Genomic DNA, 24,584 nt, shown 5'->3' on the forward strand with positions numbered 1-24,584 from the left:
CATACCTTAAATCTACTAGAAAATCATATAAACATTAAATAAACCCAATAGGATGATTTTGCTTCCAATAAGGATTAATTATATCTTAGTTGGGATCAAGTACAAGATACTGTTTTATTATTACAGAGAAAAAGGAAATCATTTTTAAAAAAGAAGATCATTTGGATAAAATGGAGTCTACGGGAGACAGCTTTTCCATAATTCGGAGATTTCTGAATAACGGGTTTCCGGATAACGGATCCTCTACCTGTAGCTGTAAATGGGAAGATTGGGCTAAAAGGAGGTAGAGGAGACTATATAGGGACAACAATATCTTCCCCAACACTATCACATAATAGAGCTGTATAAATTAAAAATAACCCATTAGTCAGGGGATAATGAGGACCCTAACTGAAGGTAAACAATATAAAACCTTAGTTTCAGGCTCCACCCCATGTTTTTCCTACATGGTAACTCCCATTAAAATCTAAATATATATATAATGGTAGAAACCTAAATGTATGCGCCGAAGAGAAGAAGGGATGCCTCAAGTACCCAATAAGCTAATCCAATGGAAACTCAGAAGGTAATTACTACTATGGTAGGGTATATTTCTCCTTTATTTCCAATGGCTCTAAGCGCGGCCTGGGTGCATCTGTTAACGTCCCAGCTGACAAAAGCTTGCGGTGACATCACAGCACCCGAGTTTATTGGGAAATTGTATAATAAGCAGTTCCCACACGTAGCCCTTCTGCTGGGCATGCTTTGGGGCCCCGGCCTCCTATGCATATTTCCGCTGAGCCAACCATAAAATTGTTTGAATGTTTTCCACTGCCATTGCCATGTCCATCTCTCGGAGAAAAAAGCTGGGAGATTTATGTGGGGATGCAGATGTTTTATCACAAGCAGAGGCGGCCGCCAAATTGCGCGGCGTGTTCTTCCCCAGAAAAACATCTGCGTTTTGCACAGTTCCCCCTCAAAAAAAAATAACCCATATATCTTTTTTCACCTGCACTGGGGACGAGGATGTTAAACCGGCGCTTTTACTGAGTTGTGTTGACCCTGAGCTTATATAAACCATTTGTCTCCGTAATTTTCCATACATCAAAGAACAATTGGAAAAGCACACTTGGGAAAGGTTCGTGTACTCAACGTCCAAGCAATGGGGGCACCCCTCTCCTTCCACCTGCTGTATTCAGAGAGATCCTGCAGCTGTGCTTGGGAGTGCCTTGGACGGCCAAACTACTAGCAGTCAGGCTAATTGCTCTCCAAAGGGATGGGAAGAATTTCCTCCCAGATGTTGGTGGGGAGACAATTCTACAGATGCATTTAATGGAGAGAAGCACAGTCCCCCCTTTATGCTGGGGCTGCTGATACAAAGACCTTGCATTGCTTTACAAACACAAGATATTAACCCTGGAGTGAAATGATGCAGCGCCCTAAGGACCCTTTTCCGCCCCTACGTGCAGTCGGAGGGCTCGAGAGAATGAACATTAGAAGGAACGGCTTATCCCAAACAATAACATCAGGGTTATTTATGACTCTAGGAGTACACTCAGTAAAGGAGTGGTAATGTTTTCTAATCATCTTATTGCAACTGCCTAGAGCAAGTATTTTCTAAGTCCTGTTAGTGCAGGGGCCCCAATTTGAAAGGGGGGAAGCTATGTTTATGTATATATCTATATATATCTATATATATATATATATATATATATATATATATATATATATATATACTGTATATATACTGTATATATATATATATTTTATACCAATCAAGGAGATTAGGTGATAAGCACCCATAGTATTGTGACTTGTGCACCTATGCCTTTTATACAATTAATATTCTTCAACTGCATGTGGATCACAAAAAAAAAAAAATGAAGCCCATGTTATTCTATGGTGCTGTATACACATGAGACTCTAGTGGTGTATAGGGATGACTGCCCTGCTGCCCTATGACTTGCCTGCGTTGGCAATATATTATTGGAACATGGATACCCTTAAGTTTATTTACGTTCTGCTGTTGACTATTTTCGTTGCACCAAGAGGGTGTTGTGTTTCTTCTCTAAGATGTTCTTCCTCGCTGTTTTAATAATTGGGAAAACATTTTTGCTCTCACAGACTCCCTCTCCAATGTGAAAAACATGCAGCCGTATTTACATTTAGGCCTATTCTCAGTTGTCTGGGGACTAAACAGAGAAGGAGAGAGCGTGGGTAAAAGCACATCCTGACACATGATGGAAAACTGCATTTATATAAATATCTATACAACTTCTTTCATGTATATGTGTCATTTATAGATGATACCACACAATTTCCTCCCATAATTCCGCTAGGAATTGCCAGCACCTATTCTGTTTGCACGCTATGACAACATTTAGTATACTGTAAGTAACATGGATGGATTGGTCTGTGTCTCTGCCTTGAGTCAATTAATTATAGGGAATAACATATCTCCGATTTTAAAATATATTAGAAGTCCCTGAGGATTTCCATTGCCATATAAAGGCTGCAGGGAACTCTGAGTATCACTCATTTATTATAAGAGGTAATGTACCCCCTACTGTAAATAATAAGGATATTAGAAGTCACTGAGTGGTTCTGTGACCATATAAAGGCACAAGGCTGCAGGCTGAGTTATACAGGGAACTCTGAGTATCACTCATGTATTATAAGGGATAATGTACCCTCTACTGTAAATTATAAGGATATTAGAAAGCAATGAGGAGTTCTGTGACCATATAAAGGCACAAGGCTGCAGGCTGAGTTATAAAGGAAGCTCTAAATATCATTCATGTATTATAAGGGATTAGGTAACCCCTACTATAAAATATAAGGATATCAGAAGTCACTGAGGCGTTCTGTGACCATATAAAGGCACAAGGCTGCAGGCTGAGTTATACAGGGAACTCTAAATTATGAATCATGTCTAATAAGGGATAATGTACCCCCTACTTTAAATGACAAGGATATTAAAAGTCACTGAGGGGTTCTGTAACCATATTAAGGCACAAGGCTGCAGTTTGAGTTATACAGGGAACTCTGAGTATCACTCATGTATTATAAGGGATAATGTACCCCCCTACTGTACAGGGCCGCCATCAGAAACCACAGGGCCCCATACGAAAAAATTTCCTGGGCCCCCTGGGCTGTGCCAACCACAAGCCCCACCTACAGGTCCGCCCTCCCCACCCCACAGGTCCACCCCCCACGACACACTAAAAAAAAAAATTGGTGTCTATGGTTCCCACATTGAAAAAAACATTTGTGGTCAGGTCCCCTCATTAAAAAAAAACATTTGTGGTCAGGGCCCCCCATTAAAAAATATTGGTGGCTAGGACCCCACATGGTGAAAAAAATTGGTGGCCAGGACCCCCCAGAAGTTTAAAAAAAATTTGGTGCCCAGGGCCCCACCACACAACAGGGACCACAAAGGGTTACCTTTAGGGGGGCCCTGCCATGTTGCACATACTTCATTAGTGTGGCCCACCTGCTGTCAGTGAGCTGCCAAATACAGAAGGGAGGAGGGGAGCAAAGGTGGCTGCATCTTCTTCCAGTGACAGCATTTTCTTCCCTTATTGGTCACAGAATTTCAAGTCCTGGTAAAGCTGCATGGGGATTGGATGAGCTGGAGGAGAAGTTCAAACCTCAACTATCCAATCCCTGAGCAGTTCAACCGGGACTTAAACTCATTGACCAATAAGGGGAAGTAATGGACAGAAGATACCTCCCCTTGTGCTCCCGCCCTGCCTTCCTGAAGTCAGCAGCTCTCAGAAAGCAGGGGGGGCCCGGCTAATCAAGAAAGTGCGGCGTGGCCGGGGCCCCCTTACCCTCGGGGCCCCCTACAACTCTCCCCCCGTACCCCCCTGATGGCTGCCCTGCTCATGTATTATAAGGGATAATGTACCCCCTACTCTAAATGATAAGGATATTAGAAATCACTGAGGGGTTCTGTGACCATATATTCCTTTTGATATTCCCACTGACAGTCACCCCTGCTGTCACCACTACTGCCATACCACAGTCGCACCTCTGTACACAAACGTATAATGTGTCACCTGTTGTAAATTAAGTCAACTTCCAAAAACACCAAACAGTCAAGGTAGTGTTCATGATCCCTTATTCATATAGTGCTGATCAATTTATATTGGACTACAGCTGGAGAGTGCAGCACTGAGTGCATAAGGCAAAGAAAGGTTGATGATAATGGAGAGTGTAATCTCTTTGCACGTGTCAGTGCTGACAGACTATAACCAGCTCAGCAATTTCGGAGATACCAAAGTAGCAGCATATGTTTATACACTGGAAATGAAATGACTTCAATAAACACCTGCATGATTACAACTGGAGTTTAACTATAGGTTTTCCTTATGTTTTCCAAAATAGTAACTTGTGCATTGTAAAGGATTCTGTAGCACTGAATCAAATGAGGATATTAGAAAACACATTGGAGTTCCGTTCCCTGTATAAAAGCACTTGGCCTGCTGTCTTGTGCCTTTATATGGTCACGGAAGTCCTTGGTGACCGCTAATATCCTTATATTTTACAGTTGGGGGTTACATACATGAAATATATATCTTTGTGCTGCAGCAGGGCTCAGCGGGACACACATAAATGTTCCAGAAATGAAGCAACATGCTGAGCTGTCAGAGACAAACAACTGGATCTCCAGGTGCACGCAGGCAACATAATGAATGTGTTCATTAACCTTCCAGTCACTGTTTAGCTGGGAAATGTTTCGAGTTTGTATGTAACATACTGAACTATGTAACAGATACATTATAAGGAAACACAATTATCTATAGCAACAGTATGTTTCAAATCTTTTTCTAGGACGTTCAACTCATATATACTGTATGTGTATTATATATATATATATATATATATATATATATATATATATATATATATATATATATGTATATATGGTCACAGAACAACCCCTCAGTGACTTCTAATATCCTTATAATTTACAGTATGTTATTAACTATATGTTTTGTAAATTATAAATGTATAATTTGTTAGAAATTACATAAATCTAAATAATCTGTTGTATTATTAAATGATGGCTGAATGCAACTGACATACAGTACATCCATTATTCTATATATGGTTTTTTTTTCTTGTATATTTTTAAAATGAAAAAGGGAATTTAAAAAGGGTAATTTACATAATACATTTAAACATTTGGCCATAATTATAAGTAACAAACAAATGTGATTAATGGTCCAAATGATTTTTCAATATGCTTGATTGGAGAGCGTCACATAGAAAATAATGAAATATTCTCTTTTTCGGCAGGTATGAAGCAATCCCTTTGCCCTGGTTGATCTTGATATCAATGACCCAGACTCTCACGCAGGTTTAGATTGGCTAATTTCTATCATTAATAATCTCCTCTCTTCAATATCAGTTCTAATGGAAGAACATAAATAAAACCAATAAATCATCATTCTCATCACCAACACTAGCTTGGCATTAATAAATCTGATTATCCACTGAGCGCACTAACTCATCCTGTTTAAGATCTGCCTGATCAAAGCAATTCACTGCTGTGATGTCACAGTTTTACAATGCAAGTGGGTAAGCCTTGATGACATCATCATGATAAAGATGGCAGTGATGGCAGCCAGGTTAGGTGTCCCTCTGAGCGAACCACTGCAATTATTTTCTTCAACCCAGGACCAGGACAAGAGTGTGGCAGAGAGAGCATTTAAAGGGGGCCCCTTAAAGGGGAACTATTGTGAAAATGAAATTTTAATATAAGCTCATTCATACTGAAATAAGAACCTTCAATTACAAACAATTAAAAATTCTGCATTGTTTCAGAAATAATCAAGTTTATCTTCACTATTCCTCTCTCAGCATCTGTTTCTCTTCATTCACTCTTCGTGCAGCAGTTGGGTGTCAGATAGTCAGTGACAGTTAGATCCAATATACAGGCATATGATAAAACAAAAAAGATAACAGTGGTATGTCTTTCATTTCCCAGGAACTGGGGTGTTTTCTGAACAAAGATTTTTAGGGAATCAGTATTCAGGTGTATGAAATGAAATCAAATATGAAAAACTGGCTGTGCAAAAATGTGGGTACCCTTGTAATTTTGCTAATTTGAATGCATGTAACTGCCTTGAACTTCACAGTCAGGTGTGTCCAATCATGAGAAAAGGTATTTAAGGTGGCCGATTGCAAGTTGTGCTTTTGTTTGACTCTCCTCTGAAGAGCGACAGCATGGGATCCACAAAGCAACTCTCAAAAGATTTGAAAACAAAGATTGTTCAGTATCATGGTTTAGGGGAAGGCTACAAACAGTTATCTCAGAGGTTTAAACTGTCAGTTTCAACTGTAAGGAATGTAATCAGGAAATGGAAGGCCACAGGCACAGTTGCTGTAAAACCCAGGTCTGGCAGGCCAAGAAAAATACAGGAGCGGCATATGTGGAGGATTGTGGGAATGGTTACAGACAACCCAAAGATCATCTCCAAAGACCTACAAGAACATCTTGCTGCAGATGGTGTATCTGTACATCGTTCTACAATTCAGCGTAATTTGCACAAAGAACGTCTGTATGGCAGGGTGATGAGAAAGAAGCCCTTTCTGCACTCATGCCACAGAGTCACTTGTTGTATGCAAAAGCTCATTTAGACAAACCACAGTCATTTTGGAACAAAGTGCTTTGGGCTGATGAGACAAAAATGTATTTATTTGGTCATAACAAAAAGCACTTTGCATGGCAGAAGAAGAATACAGCATTCCATGAAAAACACCTGCTACCTACTGTCACATTTGGTTTGTGGAGGTTTCATCATGCTGTGGGGCTGTGTGGTTAGTTCAGGGACTGGGGCCCTTATTAAAGTCGAGGGTCGGATGAATTCAACCAAATATCAACAAATTCTTCAGGATAATGTTCAAGCATCAGTCACAAAGTTGAAGTTACGCAACAAGACAATGACCCTAAACACATTTGGAAATCTACAACGTTATTTATGCAGAGGGAGAAGTACAATATTCTGGAATGGCCGTCACAGTCCCCCAAATTGAATATCATGGAAAATCTATGGGATGATTTGAAGCAGACTGTCCATGCTCAGCAGCCATCACATTTAACTGAACTGGAGAGATTTTGTATGGACGAATGGTCAAAAATACCCACATCCACAATCCAGACACTCATCAAAGGCTATAGGAGGCGTCTAGAGGCTGTTACATTTGCAAAAGGAGACTCAACTAAGTATTGATGTAATATCACTGTTGGGGTGCCCACATTTATGCACCTGTCTAATTTTGTCATGATGCATATTGCATATTTTCTGTTAATCCAATAAACTTTATGTCACTGCTGAAATACTACTGTTTCCATAAGGCATGTTATATATTAAAAGGAAGTTGCTACTTTGAAAGCTCAGCTAATGATAAAAAAATACTCTAAAGAAACTTTTTCATATGACTGTATCTTATAGAGGGGCTCCCTTTCCTAGCAGATGAATTAGAGCTCACTCATATAACTGATTCCATTACAAACAAAATAACTGCCTTTTGCACAAATTCTGCATGTAAGAGACAGGATCTCTGGTGATTGTTATAGCGTGAGCTCTAATACATCTTCTAGGCAAGTGGTTTGATTGTATTTAGAAAGTTTCTTATTTCAGTATGATGAAGCTTATATTAATTTTCTATAGCTCCCCTTTAACGACAGAGTTGAGAAAGATGCAGTAACAACTGTGAAATGGTTTCCATAAGGCATGTCAGCTGTTGTTGGTCTACAACTCCCTGTACTCACTGGCAGCTTTAACTCAACAAGTGGCATTGCAGGTTGGACATCCCTGATAACATAATATTTTACCCATCAGACTTGGGACCTTAAATTTCCTGGCCCCCACTCTATCCAAGGTGCATCAGAGGTAACCTTCTTGTTTTTGGAACCAAACTTACTGTTGACGTTCCTTGACACCCTTGATGTTGGGGACGTTTAATCCCTGCAAGGACAACCATCAATATCGGATTCCGTCAAGCAGCTTGTATGGAGGATATTGCATTATAAATACCATCCAGTTCAGTTTTGGGGGCGTAATGACGCTCCAGTGGTAGTTTGGGAAAGGTGTATATGAGCAATAAGTAGAGGTCCCCCGTTTGCTCCTGCTCCATGCGAGCTTTGTTCCAGGCGTTTCAGAGGCAGCTGTCTACAGGATATAAGGATAGCAGCTGCTCCAATAGCTGTCAGTTTAGAGAGCCCTTTTAAGACTGATCCGTACCCTTCATTAAGGAGATCTAATGACAGCAACAGGTTTGGGATTTATTCTCCTTGCCAGTTCTGGAGCTTCGTGTATTGAAAAGATAAAAGAGAGGGTCACTTATCTCCAAAAATAAATTCAAACTGAACTGAAGTCATAAAAACGAATCGTTTATCCAAACAGAACGGCAAAGGCCAGAAGAACTATAGAATTATCCATGGTCTCGGATAGTCTTTCCTCGTTGTCTTAAAGGAAAACTCCGTGCGCATTAAGTGGAATATGGGCAATACTCGTCGAGTTGATCTCTAATACAAACACACTGACCAGAAGCCCTTGTCCCCTTCCAAAAAACACTAAGGTAATGATTAACGTATTCTCGGAAGGGACAGCGAAATTAGGGCACAGGAGGAACTAACGGTAATCAGAATAAAAAATATAAAGGCAAAGGAATCAACATTACAAGTAATATATACATGTATTCAAGTCATAGAGGACTTTCCATTAATAAATGCAGTGCAGATGTTGCTCTCATGCCTAGTGCCTTGACCCCTAGAATATTAATGCTTCTGCTTGGGGGGATTTCAATTATTAATGTTCCCCCCCCCATGTTTGGAGCCTAGATTTTAACCCTGTCTAAACCAAACTCTGTTAATAAGAAAATTTACGCATTTTTTGTTATGTATTTTTTTGTATTTATTTTTTTGTATGTAAGTATAGCTCATTTATAGACAGAAGGTGTACCCTTAGTGCATAATAATTATATAGGGATTAATGTAAGGATATTAGAAGTCATTGAGGGGTTCGGTGACCATAAGGCTGCAGGCTGCAGGCTGAGTTATACAGGGAACAATATCACTCATGTATTATAAGGGATAATGTACCCCCTACTGTACATTATAAGGATATTAGAAGTTACTGAGGGGTTCTGTGACCATATAAAGGCACAAGGCTGCAGGCTGAGTTATACAGAGAACTCTGAGTATCACTCGTGTATTATAAGGGATAATTTACCACCTACTGTAAATGATAAGGATATTAGAAGTCACTGAGGGGTTGTTCTGTGACCATATAAAGGCACAAGGCTGCAGGCTGAGTTATACAGGGAACTCTGAGTATCACTCATGTATTATAAGGGATAATGTACCCCCTACTGTAAATGATAAGGATATTAGAAGTCACTGAGGGGTTGTTCTGTGACCATATAAAGGCACAAGGCTGCAGGCTGAGTTATACAGGAACTCTGAGTATCACTCATGTATTATAAGGGATAATGTACCCCCAACTGTAAATGATAAGGATATTAGAAGTCACTGAGGGGTTCTGTGACCATATAAAGGCACAAGGCTGCCGGCTGAGTTATACAGGGAACTCAGAGTATCACTCATGTATTATAAGGGATAATGTACCCCCTACTGTAAATGATAAGGTTATTAGAAGTCACTGAGGGGTTCTGTGACCATATAAAGGCACAAGGCTGCCGGCTGAGTTATACAGGGAACTCTAAGTATCACTCGTGTATTATAAGGGATAATGTACCCCCTACTGTAAATGATAAGGATATTAGAAGTCACTGAGGGGTTCTGTGACCATATAAAAGCACAAAATGCTGCTGGCTTTGTTTTATTATTTTTTAATTATAAGGATAGTAGTATTTCTGAGCAATGAAGAACTGATTAATATTAAACTGAAAATGAGATCAAGTTTACTACTCTGTATTCATATGGTCAACTAAATCATACGGAATCTGTGGTAGATTTTATTCTATATAAATTAAGCACATTAATCAAATACTAGTTTAGTAAAGAAAGTTCACAGGCTTCAGTCAAAGCATCTCGGTTTCTGTGCAAGGTTTCAGGTGGGCGAGATGTCTCTGGATTTTCCATTACATGGTAGAGATTTCAGCACAAAAGGGAATTTCTATTTACTAAAATGTGTGTTTCAGCTTTGGGAAGGAAAAAATGGAAAAAGTGTGCATTTTCTATTAGCAAAACGCACCCTGGCATATTCCAGCAAGGCCATGGAAAATAAAGGTTTTACGAGAGGAGGCATTTCTTGTGTCTTCTGTCTTTTCTGTATTTGCCTTAAATCTCGTGCAGTTTATTTTATACATTCAGCTAATTGTGACCCGCAAAAGAATGTCATTGAAAGGAGTAGTCGGATATTCATTTCAAGTAAGACACAGAGGAATCTGTCATAATTGTTGAATTTTTGCACCAATTGCAGTCGCTTTTTTTCATCCTATGTATATTCTGAAATATCTAAGTCGAATATATGGTCGAATCTTCTGATTCCAGGGTCCCAAAGATAAAGCAATACCCTAAAATCTGCTCTGATTTCTAGTGCTGGGCCTGCGACGTATCTGAAATTGGCAGTGTTTAAGGTTGCCGACTTTTTTTGTCGAAAACGGGCAGGGGGACGTAGGGGGGCAGGCCAGTGACATCGGGGACGGGCTGGTGACATTGGAGGGTGGGTGAAGTCAGGGGCGGGACTGATGACGTGGCGATCAGCGATTGGCTTATCGCCATGGCATTCACATCAATGCCCTGTCCAGTTTTCCTAATTTGGAAATCTTTGGGAACTTTTCACTCGGAGGCCCTTCCAAAAAATGGGCTGTCCGTGTGAAATTCAGACAGGTGCCAACCATAGCAGTAAACTTGTGCATTATTATTAAAATCAACATTTGTTTGTTTGCCAACAGGTGGCACTTTACCAGGGGTAGTTACTTAAATGCCATTGTGCTTTTTGCACTAGATAAGCTGAATTTCGCGATAAATTCTGTCAACTCATTTAGTGCAGGGAGCACTACTACAGGTGGCATTAGGTTGGTCACATCAGATGGCAAGTGATTTTGTGTTGGAGACCTACTAAGTCTAATTGGGTGGAGCCTACACCTAAACCCAACCCTAACTTGCAATCTGATTTTTAGCTGTTCAGAAAAGAAACTTTTACACCTTTATCCTAAAACCATATGCCACCCTCCACCTCGAAACAAAGGAGTATGGATTCCAAAGAAGGACCATGGGTGGAAGGAGAGGCAGAGAAATAGGACATTTTATTACATTCACTTAGCACCAGATTTACAACCGGCTCTGTCCTAGGAACTCCTTTACTTGCCTTCCCTCTATGCATGGGTATAGACTACTGTGCATGCGATGATCAGATCAGAAAGGGCTACCTTCAGCTCCGCCACTGGATTTGGCTGCTAACATCCCATTGTGGGGCTGCAGGGTTTAAAAAACAACATTTTTTCCCTAGGCATAGGCCCTTGGTTGCCTATATAGAAAATATGTCCCTGGTAGGCACTGTGTATTGGTGTAGATTATAAATACATTTTAGTATTTTTCCCAGAGATAGATGGAGTTGCTTCAACCTTTGCCTGGGGACATAAAAAAGTGACACTGTTGGGCCTGCTAAGTCTTGCCGAGGGGTTTAGATTGCTTAAAGTCAGAATTATATTCCTCATCATGGAACAAAGACTTTACCGTCTGGACAGGAGCGAATTTTATTGGTGGGGCTCCACTTTGGGTCCGGCTGCTTTGAACATTAGACTTCTGATGCCTCAAATGGGCACAGCCCAGACAGATTTGGTGTCTCCTTTGCTCCACGCTCGGGGGAATTCCCTGCACTCAATATTCAGTATTTAATTACTGTCACTTTATAACATTTTCTTGGCTTTCATGAAAAGATATCCTGATCCTGATCACTTACATATAGCCAGACACATATATAATTATATCATTTATCCCTCTCATTCACCATGAACAGCAGTAACTGCGGCTCAGTAGGTTCTGTGGAGAAGTTATAACTGTTCTTCAGATATGGCAAGCAGTATGGCAGCTCCTTCTCATAGTATTAAACTCAAGTATCAATAGAGTAATGGTTTGGTGATCCCCAATAAAGCCATGCCTTCCTGTACTACTTAAATAATTTTGAAATACGATATATATTTTCAAAACTTTGGTTTTCTTCATACAGATCTTCCATGAAAAGCCTTATGCTTCTACCTGGGATTTTAATGAAACCAAGAAGAGAGAGAGATTAATGCCACATGGACCACTAGATGGCGATCAATACCTCAGGCTACAGTTAAAGGGGAAGTAATGAAGAGAATTCACGGCTATTAATGTAATAGTTTGAGTGATATTGGGAGGTCTACTTACTTTAAGTCATTTTAAATATTATAGTGGGTCAGGTACAAGACACAGTACGTGTGAGATTTCGGTATGCAGCATTGTGCACTATTTCTATACTGATATGTGTGTTTATTATATTTACTGCATGTGATTCCATGCTGTGTGGTTGTGTGTCTGGTCTATAGAAACTTGTGACTGGATGTTTGCTGGCAGCTGAGAACATCCAAGTACTATTTCTCCCTAGCCAATCACATTGTATGTCATTGTTGTTTATGTAAGTAGCACACCTATTTGATAGTTTGCTCACATGTTAGTGTTTATGTCCCTTTGCTCTGTTGCACAATTAGATTGCACGGGCACACTACTCCTATTCATTCCTACACAATCACATCTAACAACACACTAAGCATCAACACTGTGCAGCGAATATTAAAGGGGCGGTTCACCTAACTTTTAGTATGTGATAGAATGTCCAGTTGCTAGCAACTTTGCAATTGGTCTTTATTATTTATATTTTATCGTTATTTAATCATTTTTCTTGCACTTTTGCCTCTTTATAGCTTTCAAATGGGGGTCACTGGCCTCATCTAAAAACAAAACAAATGCTCTGTAAGGCTACAAATGTATTGCTGTTGTTACTTTTTATCACTCATTTTTCTATTCAGGCCTCTCTTATTCACATTCCAGTCTCTTATTCAAATCGATGCATGGTTGCTAGGGAAATGTGGACCTTAGCAACCAGATTGCTGAATAGAAAGCTAAATAACTCGGAAACCGTAAATAATAAAAAATGAAAACGAAATGCAAATTGTCTCAGAATATCACTCTCTACATCATACTGATGGTTTTCTGTCCTATCTAAAACCATTGTAGCTTCAAAGGTTAAAACTAAGTAAGCCTTATCAGAAAGGTCTGCATAAATACACCAGAGAACCCTCAAAGTAATGCTCCTCTGTCAAAAGAAACACCACATTTCTTTCCTTCTATTGTGTACTCATGGGCTTCTGTATTAGACTTGAGCTTAAACCTCCTTGCCCCGGGGTGTGAGCATGCTCAGTTTGCTCCTCTTCCCCTCCCTCCTCACCCTTCCCTGCTGTGATCTGAGCTCAGAGCTATTAGTGAGGGAGAGGCTCAGGCAGGAAGTGATGTCACACCAAGCTAATATGGCAGCTTCTATCCTAAACAAACAGAGAGCTTCTAGAGCTTTTTACTCCGGTATGGGAAAACATTCTACAGAATGAATATAGCATTGTAGCACTATTGCAGCTAATCTATTGGCGTAGCTTTCCTTCTCCTTTAATTCCCGTCCACACAAAAGCTCTAATGACACAGATGAACCACATTTACCACATTTGTTGAATTTGCCTCCATTTAAGAACCTTGTCCAATCTGTGTATCTCAGTGCCCACAATTATTTTTGCAAAGGGAGCTCACACCGCTGCTAATTTTAGCCCCAACCCTGAAGCAGAGCCAATTAAAAGGCGCACCTGCTAAGCAGTAATAGAAATAGCTGCTTGTGGGATGGGCAGGATGGGAATCCTTGAGCATGTGCTGCTCTATGATCTCTCTAGTCCTTTTTATCCCACTGCACCAAATCTGCCCATATGTCCTTCATGTTGCATTGTCCTGCACAATCTTTGATGTAGGAGCAAAAAGGGATTCTGGGTTATACTGTCAGTAACTTCAGTGGAGGTATAAATCAAGTCTGTCCTCCCAATATGTTAGTATATGTCATCACGTTCTGTAGGTTCTCTGCAATGTGTTTAATAATCCCTATGCATGTTCTATACATACATATAAGAGAGAAATTAGATCTATCCATTACAACAAATGCCAACATCTCTTTCACTTATGGGCTTACTCTTATTCATTTAGGCTCCACCTGACATTTCTCTCTATGCCAGTAGTGATGGGTGAATCTGTGCCGCTTCGCAGAAAAATTTGTGAATTAACAGCGAAATTCGCTAAACGGCAAAAAATTCGAGAATCGCATTGAAGTCAAAGGGTGTCAAAATAATTTTGAAGCCTGTTAATTTTGACACGAGCGAATTTGCAACAATTTTTTTTGACACAGATGCAGGGAGGCCCATGAGGTATAGGGGCCCTGTGAAACCCTAATTCATATATAAGTTTAATAAATATTGGTAAAACCTCTAGACATTTTGGGGGCCTGAAAAATAATTTGCTCTGGAGCCCATTAATATCTAATTATGCTTCAGCACTGTATTCACAAGAGATGGGCAAGGGAGTGGCACATTAGAAAGTGTTGACTTGCACCCAACAGAGCTGGATGTTGCACCCTTAGTGCTCTTGTAACCGGGGACTCAGTAAATGGAAAATTTGCTGCAACTTTGTGTCTGTTTAATTTATTCGCTTACCACTATATGCCAGTATTTGCTCCACTTTCATGTATGTTGCTTCTTTGATTTTTCCTCTCCCTGCTAATGTTCCATGCCTCTAAGAGATGGTGGGCAGTAGTCCCTTTACTTCTCCAGTCTTGTTTGTTAAGTTGGCCATACTGTACATGGACATATCCATATCTTTGTTGATGTCACCAAAATAGCTGATTTATTTTCCTCATTTGCCAGCTCATGCTGATCCTATTATTTGGCTCCTGGACCAACGATTGAATTATAATAGGGACCTAGGTAGACTTGTCAACATCCCCAGTCAGATATGAGTAAGAGGAGCCACTGTCTTGACCCCCATCAATCATCCCAAAGATAAGCTGCCTCTGGAGTAGCCCATTCAACAGCCAACATCATCTTGTGGTCCAGGATTCCTCATTAAGGGCAGAGACACACGCTCAGATTCGGGGAGATTTAGTCACCTGGCGGTAAATCGCCTCTTCTTCAGGGGCGACATATCTCCCCGAACTGCCTCCTGCGGGTTAGAATCTAATGGCACTCGGAGTGCTTCGTTTCACCCAAAAATATAGATAATAATTGGTGATGCCACCTAAACAGTTTACAAGACCTAACGACCTAACAACACTCAGTGAATATTAAACTTAGATCTTAAAATATACAATCATACAGCAAGGAATGAAAAGTAATTAGAAAACTAAATTTAGTGCACAAAGTGGTTCAACCACTACATGGTTACTGGGGAGCTGCTGAATAAAAAGTAAAATAACCACAAATAATAAAAAATGAAAACCAATTGCAAATTGTCTCAGAATATCACTCTCTACATCCTACTAAAAGTTAACTTAAAGGTGAACAACCCCTTTAAGAGGATGGCTGGACTGACAGGATCATACAGGATGGCTTTCTTTTAGAAGACATACAGATAATTATTGAAACCAGTAACAGAGACACTTTTTAAACATGCTAGAAAAAAAAGTAGGCTTCGTTCCTTTCCACTTATTGACTTAGGTTAAGTGGGTTAATCTTTCTGGTCTAAAATGTAACCACTCTTTCTGTAAATCCCATGATTTTTAAGAAATTTTTCTTTTCTAAGTACTACGTTATTTATGATTTATTTTACTATCTCCTGAGATGAGAAATAGACCTTATGGTCACGTTCTATGAAACCTGAAGTTGCCACGCATGGGGTCAGAAGGGAATCTAATGAAGAACTAATGTGACCCCGATGTGCTGGCTCGTACATATAGACATATATTATCATACAAGTGAGGTATCGGGGGAACAGGCTTTTGGATGGGTGATGGATTTAACGACGCTCCCAGGAACATGTGCACACAAGATGCAGAATAGGAGGCCTCTCCGGTGTAGTGATGTTGACCAGGTGTCCTGCAGAACAGGAGACCCACCATATTGTATATGTCAATGGGAGCTCTGGGGAGCAAACAGAAAAATGCATCACTAATCTCTCTGTATCATGGCTGCAGACAGCTGTGGAGCAGGTTCCGATTCATGGTCTAAATCCCCATCTAGTATTGTGCAGTCTCACTTAGCAACGTGTCTCAAACTTCTTTGGTTGTTTTTTTAATTTAACAAAACCTCCAAACCTTAGGTACAGATGATTTTATAATTATGGAATCCACAACATACACCACTGCAAATATGATGCTCTTTGCCCCAAATGCGCACAAAAAGTGGATAAAATGCCAGGATGTCCTTTGTGCATTTAGTGCATATAATGCAGTTGGATAAGTTGGCCCCAGCGGTGAGAGTTTCTAGGGCAGGGATCCCCAACCTTTAGAACCCATGAGCAACATTCAGAAGTAAAGAAGTTGGGGAGTAACACTAGCATGAAAAATGTTCCTGGGGTGCCAAATAAGGGCTTTGATTGGCCATTTAGTAGCCCCTATGTGGATTGTCCACCTACATTGAGGCTCTGTTTGGCAGTACACCTGGTTTTTATGCAACCAGAACTTGCCTCCAAGCCTGGAATTCAAAAATAAGCTCCTGCTTTGAGGCCACTGGGAGAAGCATCAAAGGGGTTGGAGAGTAACATGTTGCTCACAAGCTACTGGTTGGGGATCACTGTTCTAGGGGCACAACACTATAAGATGCCTATGGCTTGGGATTTGGCTCTTCTTTAAGTGGATAGTAAGGTATTTCTCAGGGTCCACTAAAAAAACTTTAGAACACATATTTATTCTCTCTTTCTCTGTCCTTCCTCCTTCCTTCACTTACCTCACTCATTCACTTTAGACTCCCTCCATGCCTCATATATTTTTCTTATGCAGAAATGGCATATGACCAATGTATAGGTAAACTAAGCCACAGGGGTATGTCAGCAGGAGGGCTCACTGACGATGTACTGATGCCATTGAGATTTACTTTCATTATTTTGTTTACATCCGTTTTAAGATACCTACAGGGCAGGGGCAAAGTGCAAAAAAGAAATGTGTGCAATCCCCAATGGTTTTGCACTTTGCACCCTGCCCAGCAGGTAGAAGAATTTCTACAGGTCTTTGCACAGGAAACATTTGTCCCTCCCAGGGGCGTAACTACAGAGGAAGCAGACCCTGCAGGGGGGCCCAGGAGGTACAGGGGCCCCGTGAGACCCTAATTCATATATAAGTTCAATAAATATTGGTAAAACGGGTCAACCTCTAGCCTTTTTAATATCTAGTTATGCCCCTGCTCCCTCCCCCTTGCATACAGTGCTGCCTGCATCAGCACTGTATTCACAAGAGATGGGCAAGGGAGTGGCACATTAGAAAGTGCTGACTTGCACCCAACAGAGCTGGACGTTGCACCCTTAGTGCTCTTGTATCCGGGGTCTCAGTTAATGAGCCCCCTAGAGTTTCCAGACCATCTTCATGTCCCTGGCACTGCAGTGCCTTTCAACGAGGGTTAATAAATACAAAGACAGGTTACTAAATATATACTATTAGTCCTGCCTTTGGTTTCTATATGGATCCATTACTGACTCTTACAGTATATGGCCATGTGCACTGCAATCATGATGTGAGACTACTGGATCACTGTCAGACAATCGGTATCATTTCAGTATCTGTTCAGACAGCAGTGAGGGCGTTTAGCAATCACCAATAATGGAAGAACATGTCCAGAGGCCAGTAAAATCCAGTGTGGCTTGTGGAGTAGCCAAATATCTGAGGCCTAAACCAGAATAGGTGACTGTTTTACTGATCTTACAATTACTCATGAAATGCATTTGATACTCATTAGGCTGGTGTGGTGCTTGAAACCATTTCCCTTTGCTCCCTCCACTTCCTGCTCTCTCTCTCTCTCTCTCTCTCTCTCTCTCTCTCTCTCTCTCTCTCTCTCCGTTTGAAGGACAGGAAGAAAGCCAAACTGTTCTGTATAAATAACATATGGAAATCGCGTGTCTCGCTTTCTGATTCAGTGACGAGAACAATATGCACTTACAAGCAGAGCAAATTGAAATTATTGGAGTTCCTTTCAGTGGAAACGAGCTGTGACTACTGGCTGTTTGATGTGTCTGCCATAATGCGTGTCAGACATCGCTACTGTGCATCTTCTGCCTCAGAGCAACGTCCTGCTGTTTTCATCAGTACCGATTAGTTGAAAAAGTTATTTTGCCCTTCATTTGGTTTTTCAACCGAAAAACACGTCAACCTTCCAAAGACTATTTGTGGGTGGCTATGACCATGCCTGTGGCTTTATGAATTTATGAAAATAAATGCCTGGAACATTGCTCTTTTTTTGTTTACTCATGTTCCTAAACACTTTGGAGTCCATTCTGTTACTGGGTGTTGTGGAGTAACCCATTCCAACCAATCAGCAGTTAGCTTTGATCAGCCTGCAGTAAACAGGATAATGATTGGTTGCTGTGACTTCCTGCATGAAGCAAATCTGCCCTTCATTACACAATGAGGCCCAATGCTGTGTGTGTGTTTGTAATATTCTCTATAGAGATAAAATGCCTAAAATTGGTACAACTGCCAGTGTATGCTTCCCACAGGTGCTGCTAACTGTGAATGAACAACAGCTGGGCAGCAGGGTGACAGTTAATAGCATGACTGTGTGTGAGCAGGTTCGGCCATTTTGCTTGTGTGTGGTCCACTTGTGCTGCACAACAGAGGCAGAGCGTTCACACCCCACCATCCATTCCGGGAATACTCGTCCTTCAGGAAGAGAGTATTTACAACCTGAGGGAACAGCTGATCTGGCACACTCTGGGCACTGGGACAATTATAGTATTCCTTGAGAGGTAGCAAACATGGACGGAAAACTGAACGACCCCAACCCTGTGTCAGGCCAAATATAAGAAGCAGGGTGGTCCTTTGTACTGTCACCCAACATGAAAATCGATATACTTATGACCTTCAGCTCGGGACAGGGTGGGTGCTAGGAGTTGCACTTCAACAACCGAAGGGCTGCAAGTAACCCTGATATCAAAGCTTCATTTAGTAACATCTGAATAGAGAGAGTGATTCTTTTTTAAAAAAAACAAATTTTTGTGGGATCTGATAACCACCAATATTTTGTCAACCCCAAATGTTACTTGAGGCCTGTTGGAAGCAAAAAAACTTGCTAAAATTCCTAAACGATTTCAGAGACTTGTCTAAGTAATTCTTTAATACTAGGGATGCACTATTTTGGATTCGGCCGAATCCTTCGCGAACGATTCGGTCGAATACTGAACCGAATTCGAATCCTAATTTGCACATCCTTGTTTTGTGACAAAAAGTCACACGATTTCCCTCCCTGTGCCTAATTTGCATAGGCAAATTAGGATGCGGATTCGGTTAGGCCAGGCAGAAGGATTCAGCCGAATCCTGCTGAAAAAGGTCGAATCCCAAACCGAATCCTGGATTTGGTGCATCCCTATTTAATACAATGCTGTAAAAATGGAAACCATTGCTTTAATAATATATAGTGAATCTAAAGTACCCCTTATTGTAAAATATAAGAATATTATAAGTCACCGAGGAGTTCCATGACCACATTAAAGCCGAAAGCCGAGTGCTTTTATACATGTTATGGAACTCCGAGGTTACTTTTAATATCCTCATATTTTTCAACAAGGGGTACTTTATTTATTATAATACACAAGTTTTAGTGAGTCATGTGACAAAAATGAGCCATTTATAAGGATATAATTCACAGGATATTCATAGCTTTTGTGTATTATAATACTGTTATTCTCTGAATCAACTAGGCAGGTTATAAACAGCCTCAAAAGACTTAAAGGACGTATGTCTTTTTTAAACCTAACTTACTATGTTACTAAAGATTATAACATTTAATAGTTAACATCAGCTTCCCAAGGCACTCCTTGGCACTAAAAATCCTATTCAGGAAAACAGACAATAAGATAAAAATGGAAGAAAATGAAGGAAAAAATGTTATGTAAGTTTATATTCTTTTAACTAGCAAAAACAATTTACAAAATGTGTAAAAAGTGTATTATTTTTGGCTTGAATTATTACAGCGAGTAGGTCCTTAATTGTTATTGCCCTGCTGGTGCCATGTTGCCTTCTTGCCACCATCTTGCGCTAGTATTCTTGCTATTAAATACTCTTCCTACCTTCATCTACTGCCCTTCATGCAGAGACTGTCGTATGTGTGGTGCCCATTGCAGTCCCCTATTTACTCCCCTCAAAAGAAAGCTCTGATGGGCTAGGGTTTCGCTCTCAAGCTGGACACTGTATGCGCTGACATTATCACAGCTGTTTGGGGAAACGCTGACTTGTGACATCCTGTAATCTCTTGCACAAATAGGGAAAGCCTCAATAAAGAGGCCATTGGCATGCGAATGGGCTTTGGCTGTGGATTCAGGAGCAGCAGCTGCGGCCACATTAAAACCAGTGGGGTCAGCAACGCAAATAGAAAGGATATTTATTATAGGAGCAATGCTGGCATAAAGGGGGTCACTTCATTAGATAGGAAATACAAACTGGATAAAAAAATAAATATTATAGTTTTAAATCTACAGTGTTGCTTTATGAATCGTATGCTGTATAAAGAGAGGAACACACTGGGGCAATTATCCTGGGACAGCAATGTTGTGTATAAGTGTGGTCACAGGCTGTTAGGGGGTCATATAAGTTGAAGTTCAACAACAGCTGAATGGTCCAAATTTGTACTATTTTATATTAAAAAATGCCCCCACAATGACTAGTTAGATGATCCGGCTGGGCAAAACAACCCTTTTTTATCACTGACTTCTGTCCCGTGTGCAGATGAATAATAAACTGCCCTAGAAAGTGCGTTGCTAGCTTCCATCAGCGCATTCTGGGTATTAAGTTCTGCTCTTATTTTAGCTCTGCCTTTTAGCGAAGACCAGAAAAAGCTGAACACATGACTTGTAAATTTAATTCCTACACTCATTTCAGGCATTGCTGTGCATAGAATTTGCCTTTATAGGAGTCTGGTGCGCACTCTTGTGCCATACATAATAAATAGTGCAAATATAAGGAGGAGCAGAGTGGACTCTACTACTTTGTTTCAAGAGTCAGAAACAGCAATGCAGAAGGGACAGACAAATATTGCTCTTAGCTACGGATACATTTACAATTTAAAAAGTATAGGAAATTGATTAGAATTAAGTTTTCTTTTATTAAGTACATTTGATTTTGGTTTTCAATCCCCCTTATTATATTTTTTTATTTACCAATAGTGATGGGCGAATTTATTCGGCAGGCGCGAATTTGTGGCGAATTTGCGGGATTCGCCGCCGGAGAATAAATTTGCGAAACGGGCATGAAAATTTTCTGGCGAAAATTCGCGGGCGTCAAAAAAAAAATTGTCCCTGGCGTCTGTCAAAAAATTCGTCCATCACTATTTACCAATAAAAGAAAAATTCGCACAACTCCATAGCAATCAATTGGCAATCCGGTTTGATCAGACTACTGCAGTTAGTATAACAAGGTCAAAGCCCCACTGACCGAATCAAAATTAAATTTGTAGTGTCAAATTTGACTTTATTTGTGAACAACAGAATCAACAGCCATTTATGTCACATGAATTGGAATTTATGGTTAGTAGAGCCCAAGACCTGTCAGTTGTCCATCACAAAGTCACATGACATTGGGGGTTTCTCATTTCATTTGGCTGAATACTAAAACTTTGCCCAAATTTAAATCTTGCAAAACAATCCAAATCTTAAATAAAATCTTTTATTGGTTGGTTAAAATCATATTTATAGGTTCCAATGTTATGAGTGTTCACATGAGGTTCTCTGTGTACCAATAATAACCACCAATAGTTACTTACTCAAAATCCTTAACAGAATGGAAACATTTGCAACATTAAAATATATATCATGTTATGCAGTGTATTGTTGCTTGTTAGACATTTGAATTGTGAATAGGAAAAGTATTGTAAGACTTTCAAGTAGGAGGCTTTTTGCTGCAAGAACAGGTATGGGATCTGTTATCCAGAATGCTTGGGACCTGGGGGTTTCTGGATAACGGATCTTTCCATAAATTGGATCTTCATGTCTTAAGTCTACTAAAAAATCATGTAAACATTTAATAAACCCAAAAGGCTGGTTTTGCTTCCAATAAGGATTAATTATATCTTAGTTGGGGTCAAGTACAAGCTGCTGTTTTATTATTACAGAGAAATAGGAAATCATTTTTTGGATTGTTGGATTATAATGGAGTCTATGGGAGACAGCCTTTCCGTAATGCGGAGCTTTCTGGATAATGGGTTTCATTTTTTTTTTGGTGCATGATGAATCAGACAACACATATTGCATTTTTCACAACTTAAATGAAGAAGTAAAAATATTTTTTATTCCATTACTGACTTTTAGCACCTTCGTTAATTTTGTTGCAGTTAGTCATATTTTTGCCTGTGATTACAGTTGCATCGGTGCAGTTGAGGCCTTTCCTAAATTACAAATATGAATCCTTTAAATGCAATGTGAAACCTTTAAAGAATGTTTTAATCTAGGATCATTTGTCTTGTTTCTGGGCTGTGCAAAAAACTTGTTGCCGGAGTCTTACCTTGGCTTGTGTACGGTGACTGTTCCTCACTTGTCCAAATCACTTGTCCAAATCACTTGTCCAAATCACTTGTCCAAATCACTTGTCCATATCACTTGTCCATATCACTTGTCCATATTGCCCTCTGCAGAGGGTGCATGTCCCAGGAGGAGGCAGGCCCTATGCTCTATCTCATCATGTTTCTCTCAAGCAGGATTCCAGCCAGTTCCAAAACCGTTCAGATTTTCAGCAGAATGGGATAAAAATCAGTCCCTCCGGCTGTACCCAGGCTGTGTGCCCTGAGCTCTGAACTAACACCACCTTTTTTTAGAGAGTGGGTGCAGTTTTTCTCAGAGGGGCTCTGCAGATACCACAGGGGAGATAAATCAATAGACATTGGCACCTGCTTCCTACTCAACAACTGTGTATGGCAGCTCTCTCCTGGCCTCTCCGCACAGCTCTTGTACATATGTTCCTGGCTGGATGGGAGAAGTGCAGGGTGTGGGAGAGGGAAGGGGAGAAAGGAAAGGAAGGGAGGGAGAAAGAGGGGTCTAAAAAAAGATCGAAACAGATGTAGCGAGAGCCAGCATGCTCAATATGTCAAATCTTCCTACAGCCGGGACGCAAGCGCCGCACATGACATTTGGGAACAGCAGTGTTAAAAAGGGAATCAGATATGGTCTTGCAACTCCGGGAAATGGTGTGGGATCCATGGGGAAAAGCAGTTATGATAAAATCTACCTTAATCACCTTGAGGGGGGCATTTATTGTTACCCAATTCTAATTATCCTTTTTTAACTTCCCCTTTAGGCTTACTGGCACTTACAGGGTTAAACCACTTATATTACATTTTTATTTCATTAATCGCATAGAATCATTAATATGGTAATACAGGTATGGGATCTGTTATACAGAATGTAGAGTCCTGCAGTGGGTAGGGTACCCGCAAAGAAAAGTGGGCACCCTGTGGAATGAGGGGAGGATTTTTAGGTGCGGGTATAGCCCCGGGTCTGCGGGTCACATTTCGGGCTGTGGGTCTCATCTAAATTTCTTTCTTATCTTATGTAACATTGTCTATAGTTCACTCCTTTTAAAGTTTTACAAAACTTTTGATGACACCACTTCCGGTTTGCAGCACCATCACTTCCTGTTTGATGGTGGTCGGCGGGTTGCGGGTCGGGTTGCAGATAAGGCAGTTGTGGGTCCGGGTCGGGTAGCGGATCATAGTGGGTAAATATGCAGGTTGAGGTTCAGGTCAGGTCCGGGTCTTAGACATTGGTTCTGCTGAGGACTCTGCCTGAATGCTCAGGACCTGGGGTTTTCCAGATAACAGATATTTCTGTCATTTGGATCTTCATACCTAAGTCTACTAGAAAATCGTGTAAACCCAATAGTCTGGGTTTCCTGCAATAAGGATTAATTATATCTTAGTTTGGATCAAGTACAAACTACTGTACAAGAAAAGTACAAGAAAAAGGATTATTTGTTAGGATTATATTAAAAAGGATTATATTATAAAATTTGGATTATTTGATTATAATGGAGTCTATGGGAGACGGCCTTTCAGTAATTCGGAGCTTTCTGGATAATGGGTTTCCGGATAACGGACACCATACCTGTATCTACGAAGTTATTTAAACTCAAAGGCATTTTTACTATAACAGATACAATATCATTAAGCAATACAAGATCCCATGGGCTATGGTTTGTGGTCAGGGCTGGATTCACTATGAGACTATGAGACAGTGCATGGTTGCTAGGGTAATGTGGACCATAGCAACCAGAGTGCTAATATTGCAGACCAGAGAGCTGCTGAATGAAAATCTAAATAACTGAAATACCACAAATAATAAAAAATGAAAACCAATTGCAAATTGTCTTAGAATATCCCTCTCTACATCA

The 24,584-nt window shown here is 40.4% G+C and overlaps 1 protein-coding gene across 2 annotated transcripts in view; it reads right to left on the minus strand.

The window, feature by feature from the left end:
• hjv.L (hemojuvelin BMP co-receptor L homeolog) overlaps nt 1-23,174 on the minus strand; it is a 35,421-nt gene extending 12,247 nt beyond the window's left edge. The window contains exon 1 of one of the 2 annotated variants that reach the window (XM_018231387.2): nt 22,704-23,174. The gene's annotated coding sequence lies outside the window, so the exon portion shown is untranslated. Of the gene's footprint in view, nt 1-7,914; nt 8,779-22,703 lie in introns of those variants that run through there. The other variant, XM_041573500.1, reaches the window with a different exon arrangement.
• Nucleotides 23,175-24,584: the final 1,410 nt, after the last annotated feature.

Source organism: Xenopus laevis, chromosome 8L (genome assembly GCF_017654675.1).
Source record: "Xenopus laevis strain J_2021 chromosome 8L, Xenopus_laevis_v10.1, whole genome shotgun sequence".
Classification (NCBI taxonomy): domain Eukaryota; kingdom Metazoa; phylum Chordata; class Amphibia; order Anura; family Pipidae; genus Xenopus; species Xenopus laevis.